Genomic DNA, 8,412 nt, shown 5'->3' on the forward strand with positions numbered 1-8,412 from the left:
GCAACTGGAATACATTTAATGCTATAGTCACTCACTGTGTGCAAATCATTTCCTTACCTATTTATTTTTGCAGTAGAGATTAATCACTTTATTCTGATAACTTGCCCCCACACCCCCATACCTAGCCACCCCCCCCCCCACATCAGGGATTCTCAGCTGTAAAATGGGTGGGGGTCACTTAATTGCAACTGGAATACATTTAATGCTATAGTCACTCACTGCTTGCAAATAATTTGCTTATCAATCTCTAGTTTTCAGTAGAGTTTAATGACTTTATTCTGATAAGTTGCCCCAACAACTCTCCCCCCAATACCTAGCCACCCCCCACATCAGGAGTTCTCAACTTTAATTTAAACCCTGGGTGGGGGTCACTTTATTGCAATTGGAATACATTTAATGCCATAGTCACTCACTGCTTCCAAATCATTTTCTTATCAATTTCTTTTTGCAGTAGAGTTTAATCACTTTATTTTGATAAGTTGTCCCAACCCCCCACCCCCAATACTTAGCCACCCCCCACATCAGGAGCTCTCAACTTTAATTTAGTCCCTGGGTGGGGGTAATTTTTTTGCACCTGGAATACATTTATTGCTATAGTCACTCACTGCTTGCAAATAATTTCCTTATTAATCTCTATTTTTGCAGTAGAGTTTAATCACTTCATTCTGATAACTGGTCCCATACCCCCCTTAACTAGCCCCCCCCCCCACATTAGGAATTCTCAACTTTAATTTAGTCCCTGGGTGGGGGTCACTTTATTGCAACTGGAATACATTTAATGCTATAGTCACTCACTGCTTGCAAATCGTTTCCTTATCAATTTCTTTTTGCAGTAGAGTTTAATCACTTTATTCTGATAAGCTGCCCCCCCCCCATTCTTGGCCACACCCACATCAGGAGTTCTCAACTTTAATTTATTCCCTGGGTGGGGGTCACTTTATTGCAACTGGAATACATTTAATGCTCTAGTCATTCACTGCTTGCAAATAATATCCTTATCAATCTATATCTTTGCTGAAGAGTTTAAACACTTTATTCTGATAAGTTGTCCCCCCCCCCATACCTAGCCACCCCTCACATCACGAATTACCAGCTTTAAATAAGTCCCTGGGTGAGAGTCACTTTATTGCAACGTGAATACATTTATTGCTAGTCACTCACTGTTTGCAAAACGATTTCCTTATCAATCTCTATTATTTAATGATTATATGTTTCAAACAAAATAAAATGTTTATCATAAGATAAAAGCTGACTGTTGTGGTGGGTTCACTTTAATCATCGGTTGTACCCACCTGAACCTTTCAGAAGTGCCCCCTAGGTGGTACCCATAGCACTGGTTGAGAAATCAGAACATTATTAAGAGGCACTACTGCCAGCTCTAAGAGAAGAAAGGCACTGCTTCTACTTTTACAATATGGCCTATGTAATACTCATTGGGGGAGATTTACTAAAACTGAAACACTCAGAATCTGGTGCAGCTGTGCATGGCAGCCAATCAGCTTCTAACTTCATCTTGTTCAATTAAGCTTTGGCAATAAAACCTGGAGGCTGCTTGGTTTCTATGCAGGGCTGTACCAGGTTTAGTAAATAACCCCCATTTATATACTCACCCAACTAATGAATGGAACATTAACATATTACAGAAGTAATAAATAGACATTGGCAGGCCAGTAAAGTAATGGATTTTTTTTTTGTTCCCAGAGATGATGCAGTAAGGCGTACCCTTTTTATTTTTTTTTATTATTATATATTTTAAGATAAGTGTTCTGCTAAGATGTATGTCAGATTTGACGAATGAAACAAACGCTCTTTCATTGTCACTTGTCCTTGGCTCTAATAGAAATTAAGTTAAACACAGCACTGAATGCTAATTACCTATTTACTGGCTAATGGAAATTACAAATGATTTTGCCTCCTCAAACAATACAAAAAAATCCAGGAAGACACTGTAATTATAGACTTTCAGGTAGAACAAAAAAATAACTGACTATCAGGAACCCAGAGTCCCTTTAACTAGACATTAATACTATGGGAAAAAACACTATTATTGCAAAAAAAAAAAAAGGGGGGGGGGGACCAATTGCTACCAGGATAATCAGCCCAGGCGACAAGCCTGAGACAGCCCTTTGGAGGTGATAGGGTTTTTTTTTTTCATTGCCACCTACAGCTTGGCATGTCTGATGACAACAATTAGAGGGTGGCACTGGTGACAGACAGCCATTGTGCTCTGGAAATCTGCAGGTTGGACCTGGAGCAAAGTTTATCTGAATAAGCCCTGAGAAATATACAAGTGATGTCATTGATTAGGGGGGTTGCCACTGAGCCTATGACAAAACTCTAAAGCATTTTGAGTAACCATGTAGAATCATTATGTGATGTTTGAAGATCAGTTGAAGTTTTTTTTTTTCTTAAGGACTGTGCCCCAGGATTCCTTTAATAACCCCATGAGGTTTTATTTCTACCAAGGGGAGGTTTTTTTTTAAACTTTGGCCCACATTATATTGATAGCTGCCACTATGATCCCAAAGGTCAAGGGTGAGGCAGCCTAACCCCTAGGACTAGGCAGATTGTTAGCCTGCTATATAAAAGACATTATTTCCAAACGTCCTTTCTAGTGGGACACTCGTGCCAAGCTTGGTCTTTTTTTTTTGTTTTTTTTTTAATAAAGCAGATTTTTTTTTTAAGTCTAGATTAGTAAGAGAGGTGTTTGCTGCAGCCTGGATCCCCTTCTCTGGCATTCCCAAGGCACTGCCTTTGTCTGATATGGAATAGGACCCTCTGAATGGTGTGAAAAAAAAAGGAGCGAGAGGGTCGCTTCAAATCGATTTTACTTGTTCTCTGTGTCTTTTCGGATCAATGACTCTCAATAGTCTTATATGTGCTCTTTCAACCAAAAAACTTGTGCAACATTTTCTGTCTGTATTCTTGCTAAATACAATAAATTCTGTGTTTTTACCAATCACTGAGCACTCATCATGAAGACAAGCCAGGCAAGGCAATTAAGCAGGGACACCTAGAAAGAGCAGATCCTCCACATTAAGACGGTTCAGAAATGGTGCTGGTAATTAGCCTGGCTTTTTTTTTCATTTTTTTTTATTTTACAAGTGAATATAAAGCATCACCCCTGAGAGGAGAGGAGAGGAACAGGTGCTCTTGCTGGGTCACTTTGTCCCTCAGCATTTCATTTTGTGCCGATATTTGCAGTATGAACCAGCCAACGTCTCTGCCTCCAAATACTGACTGAAAGGAATTATATTCGCAGCACCTTTTGCCTAGATTAGGGCACAATCAGCACTTTAAAAATGCAAGTTACAACGTGTAAATGACAAATCTAAACATTTGGAGACTATTAAGTACACAAAAGTCTGCTACATAAACATGTCACAAAGTGCACTAGACTGTAAACCAACCATTACATTGTAACAGTGGTGGCTGCAAAAAGACTCCTCCAGGGGGGAGACGAATTGTACAAAAAGTAGCAGTTATTGTGTCAAAATATAGTTATCTGTAGAGGCAGAATCCTGGTATACGGTACAGGCTGAGTAGGGTGCAATAATCATAGGATGTATGGGGGAGAGGGAAAAAGAGAGAGAGAGAGAGAGAGAGAGAGAGAGAGAGAGAGAGAGAGAGAGAGAGAGAGAGAGAGAGAGAGAGAGAGAGAGAGAGAGAGAGAGAGAGAGTAGAGGCATAGAAAGAAAGAGAAAACAGAAAGAATGAACACTGTACTAAAGATCACAATAGTAAGCAAAGGAGAGAGCGAAGGAGAGAAAAGGGGAGGGAGAGAGAAAGACAGACAGACAGAGAGATATGTGAGATATGATAGATAAAGGGAGGGGATATTAGGGGCACTGAAATAATAAAAAAATAAAAAGAGAGGGAGAAAAAAGAGAGGGAGAGAGAGAAATATGGAAAGGGAGAAAGAGAGATAGAGAGCGAAGGAAAGAGAAAGGGAGGGAGAGAGAGAAAGACAGACACGGAAAGAGAGAGAGAGATAGAGACAGATAGAGAGAGGGGGGAGAGGGGGAGAGAGCGGGAGAGAGAGAGAGGGGGGGGAGGGAGACAATGAGAGAGAAAATAGAGTCATAGAAAGAAAGACACGGGAGGGAGAGAGAGAGAGAGAGAGAGAGAGAGAGAGGGGGGGGGGGAAATAGAGGCATAGAAAGAGAAAACAGAGAAAGATAGATGGAAATAGGGAGAAAGAGTGATGAAGAGGGGGAGAAGGAAGAGAGAAGAAAGAAAAAGAAAGAAAGAAAGAAAGAAAGAAAGAAAGAAAGGAAGGAAGGGAGAAGAAAGAAAGCAAGAAAGCAAGAAAGAAAGCAAGAAAGAAAGAAAGAAAGAAAGAAAGAAAGAAAGAAAGAAAGAAAGAAAGTAAGAAAGAAAGAAAGAAAGGAAGGAAGAGAGAAGAAAGAAAGCAAGAAAGAAAGAAAGCAAGAAAGAAAGAAAGAAAGAAAGAAAGAAAGAAAGAAAGAAAGAAAGAAAGAAAGAAAGAAAGAAAGAAAGAAAGAAATATCTTTGCTGTAGTTTTGGCGTTTCATTCATCCGGATGCTTTAAAAAGATAGGGAGAGAGAGCAGTGATGTTAGATAGAAAAAAAGAAAGAAAGAAAAGGAAGAGAGAGAGAGAGAGAGAGAGAGAGAGAGAGAGAGAGAGAGAGAGAGAGAATAGAGGCATAGAAAGAGAAAACAGAGAAAGATAGATGGAAATAGGGAGAAAGAGTGATGAAGAGGGGGAGAAGGAAGAGAGAAGAAAGAAAAAGAAAGAAAGAAAGAAAGAAAGAAAGAAAGAAAGAAAGAAAGAAAGAGAGAAGAGAGAAGAAAGAAAGCAAGAAAGAAAGAAAGAAAGAAAGAAAGAAAGAAAGAAAGAAAGAAAGAAAGATCTTTGCTGTAGTTTTGGCGTCTCATTCATCCGGATGCTTTAAAAAGATAGGGAGAGAGAGCAGTGATCTTAGATAGAAAGAAAAAAGAAAGAAAGAATGAAGAAAGAAAGAAAAGGAAGAGAGAGAGAGTGAGAGAAAGAAAAAGAGAGAAAAGAGGGAAAGGAAGAGAGCAGAGAAGAGGAGCCTGGAAGGACAGACAGACTAGGGGACATGTAGAGAAGTATGGAGAGTGGTTGTTTTGCTGTTGGCGGGGGGGCAGTAGAGTTAAGCCCTGCTATCCCAGACAATACAAACCTCCTGTAGGGATGGGTATTGATCTGGAGAGATGCTGAAGATGTCACCACACTAAATATTTACTGATCACACACAAATAGCTGGGGCTTGAACGATCTTCCCATGTGTGGAAGGCAGAGGGAGAAAGGTAAATCATTTTATTAGTGTATATAAAGCAGAGAGCACACTCTGGGATGGAGTGTTTTAAGATGTGTCTTTAGCTGGATGAGAAGAGTTAGGTAAATCGATACTCGGTGATTAGGAGCCCCAGCAATGGCAGGACTTTTAGAAGAGACAGTATATTCATAGATTCTCTTCCAAGTCAGGCAAAAGTGTTGTCACTCAGACCTGAGAAGAACATAGGAGCAGCAGAGCTGGCAGAGGCTGAGTCTCAGTGTAATCCACTATGCGGTGAAGTCATGTGTGTTGTAATAGATCATTAATATCTCTGTAAATAGCTGGGTCTGGGGAACATATGACTTTCATTATATCAGGGTCCACAAGTGCTAGACATTAAACCATGCTTTGCATACTACAATATAAACTAAGACAATGATTTTCTTTTAGATCTCCATTATTGCTTTATATTCCAAAAAACAAATTCCATTTTTTTTTCTATTGATCTGTACTTTCTGATGAACTAGCCCACCTCCACTATGTGACCTGCTTGTTTTAGGGGAAGAGCTCTTGAGCTTGTTCTGGTAAGCAGTAATTTAATAAAGTTGTTGTAGATGAAAGTTTCATTTACCTGGCCCAGCAGTGCTGGTGATTTGTTGACCTGGAGCTGACATCCTAGCTGTGCAGCTATGGCAAGGAGGCCAGAGGGCAGGCCATCTGCATTAGGCTACCCCTGAAATACCAATGCTCCTATGAACTCTGCCTGTGCCAGGCCAGTGAATGAAAGTGCATGCAGTGATCAAGATTCCACCTTCCTTCAATCAAATGGAGGGATGGCCATGCCATGGCAAGAATAAAGTTACTTGAACCTCTTTTGTTTCTCAGTGAGACAATAGTCCATGGAAATAAAAATGGATTATTCTTTATAATACCAACATCTGCAAACAATCTGCGTGGTCACTGCAAGGACTGGGGGGATGACATTCCACAGTCCTGTATGTAACCTCATGTATCCATGTGAAGGATTATAGTATATAGCAGCCCCCCCCCCCTACACACACACACACTCTGCTATCAGTGCACAGCATGCATGTTTATCGCAGGTGTAAGAGATCTGAGACATTGTAATAGTTATGTGAGCAACAGGAAACACAAGTCAGAGGAAATCTGATGAATGGAGGTTTTCTCTGTGTGGGAATCATACTTTTAGTTTAGGATGAGGGGTCATCATATGATGTTTTCAGGTGTCAGAGTCAATTCCCTTCTTTTAACTCTTTGTGGGTCAAAATGGGTCCACCAACCTAGGGCAAACCTAACATGCAGACCTAATACACACACACACACACACACACACACATATATATGGATTATACTTTCAGTGTAGGATTAGGGGGTCATCATATGATGTTTTCAGGTGTCCGAGAACCCTTCTTTTAACTTTTTGTGGATCAACATGGATCCATTAACTTTAGCCATACCCAACAAGCAGACCTAATTTATATATATATATATATATATATATATATATATATATATATATATAAATAAATATAAAATACTTTCAGTTTAGGGATTAGGGGGTCATAATATATTTTCAGGAGTCAGGGTAAATACCCTTCTTTTAACTCTTTGTGGGTCAAAATGGGTCCATCAACCTTATGGAAACCTTATAAACAGACCATATATATATATATATATACATAGATATATGTATATATATCTATATATATATATCTGTGTGGGAATAATATTTTCAGTTTAAGATTGCAGGACATCATATGTTTTCAAGTGCCAGAATCAGTACCCTTCTTTTAACTCTTTGTGAGTCAACATGGGTCCATCAACCTATAGGCAGACCAGATACATTATATATGTTTCTCTATGTGGGAATTATACTTTCAGTTCGGTTTAGTTCAGGTGTTTTTACCCATTGTGGGTGAAAATGGGTCCATCAGTATTATGATCATTCTCAATTGTTCAGGCAGAACTAAAAAGCATATATATATATATATATATATATATATATATATATATATATATATATATATATGTGGGAATTATCCTTTAAGTTTAGGATGATGGGGTCATCATATGTTTTCAGGTGTCAGAGGCAATACCCTTCTTTTAACCCTTGTGGGTCAAAATGGGTCCATCAATCTTTTGGGATCATTGTTCAGGCAGACATTATATATTCAGTAGTCAAACTACAAAAGTGTCTTGCTTGAAGTATTATTGTAGAACAGAATCAAAAAGTAATGTCGGTAAATAATGTCTTCAAAGGATAAACAGGTAGACAGAAAAACCTTTTTTTATTCTGTAAAAATAACTTTTATTTATAAAGACAATAAATCACTGTTATAAAAGATAAAAATCACCCCTTTGTGCTATTATTTCTGAAAGTCCAAAATGAAATTGTATTCCTAGAAAAGGTAATGAGGTTCTAAAAAGGTTCTTTAAAATGTTCTATTTTCCAAGCAAAGATAGGTTTATAGGAGTGGAAAAAAACCCAGTTGTTTCAGCAGATGTCCTGCAGTGAAGAATAAGTTGCTGCCTCACAAGCAGTTAATTCAGTGCACCATTCCCAGTCCTGGCCTTTGCCTGCCCTGTGACTGCTCTGTACTGCGCTATGGAATGTGCAGGTGTCACTGAACGGCGGCTCCGTTCTTTATTCTAAAGACCTAGTTTTAGAGCGTTGTCAGGCTAATTCGTTTACCCCAATCTCTCTGATATTGCAGACTGTCACATCAATTAGAAGAGGAAGTTTTATTCTGCTAAAGTGAATCGATCATAGGAATGGGAGACACCTGTCTGTCACTAGTCATATATATATATATATATATATATACTTACAGTATAGCTCCTGGCTATTAATCAAATGCTCTCAAAATAGCTTTCAACATAACATTAGATAAAACATCGAAAGCTATTCCCTCTATTGTACCATTAACAAGCATTAGACATTCATTTACCTTCGACTACAAGTTTGATCGTTTTGCATAAAATATTAATGGGGCTAAATAAAATAAAATTAAGCTCAAACATAAAAGAAAATAGAAATGGTTTTGTCCTATTTGTAAGCTGATCAATCATAACCCATCAAGGTGCAATTTCATTGCAAAAAAATGTCACGTGGCTACAAATTGCAGA

General features: G+C 38.6%; 1 long non-coding RNA gene across 5 annotated transcripts in view; it reads left to right on the forward strand.

Moving 5' to 3' along the window:
• LOC149446038 (uncharacterized) overlaps positions 1 to 8,412 on the forward strand; it is a 128,508-nt gene that overhangs the window by 2,122 nt on the left and 117,974 nt on the right. The window lies entirely within an intron of this gene.

This window comes from Staurois parvus, unplaced genomic scaffold, assembly GCF_062004578.1.
Source record: "Staurois parvus isolate SC_StPar_1 unplaced genomic scaffold, SC_StPar_1.0 ptg000698l, whole genome shotgun sequence".
Classification (NCBI taxonomy): Eukaryota; Metazoa; Chordata; class Amphibia; order Anura; family Ranidae; genus Staurois; species Staurois parvus.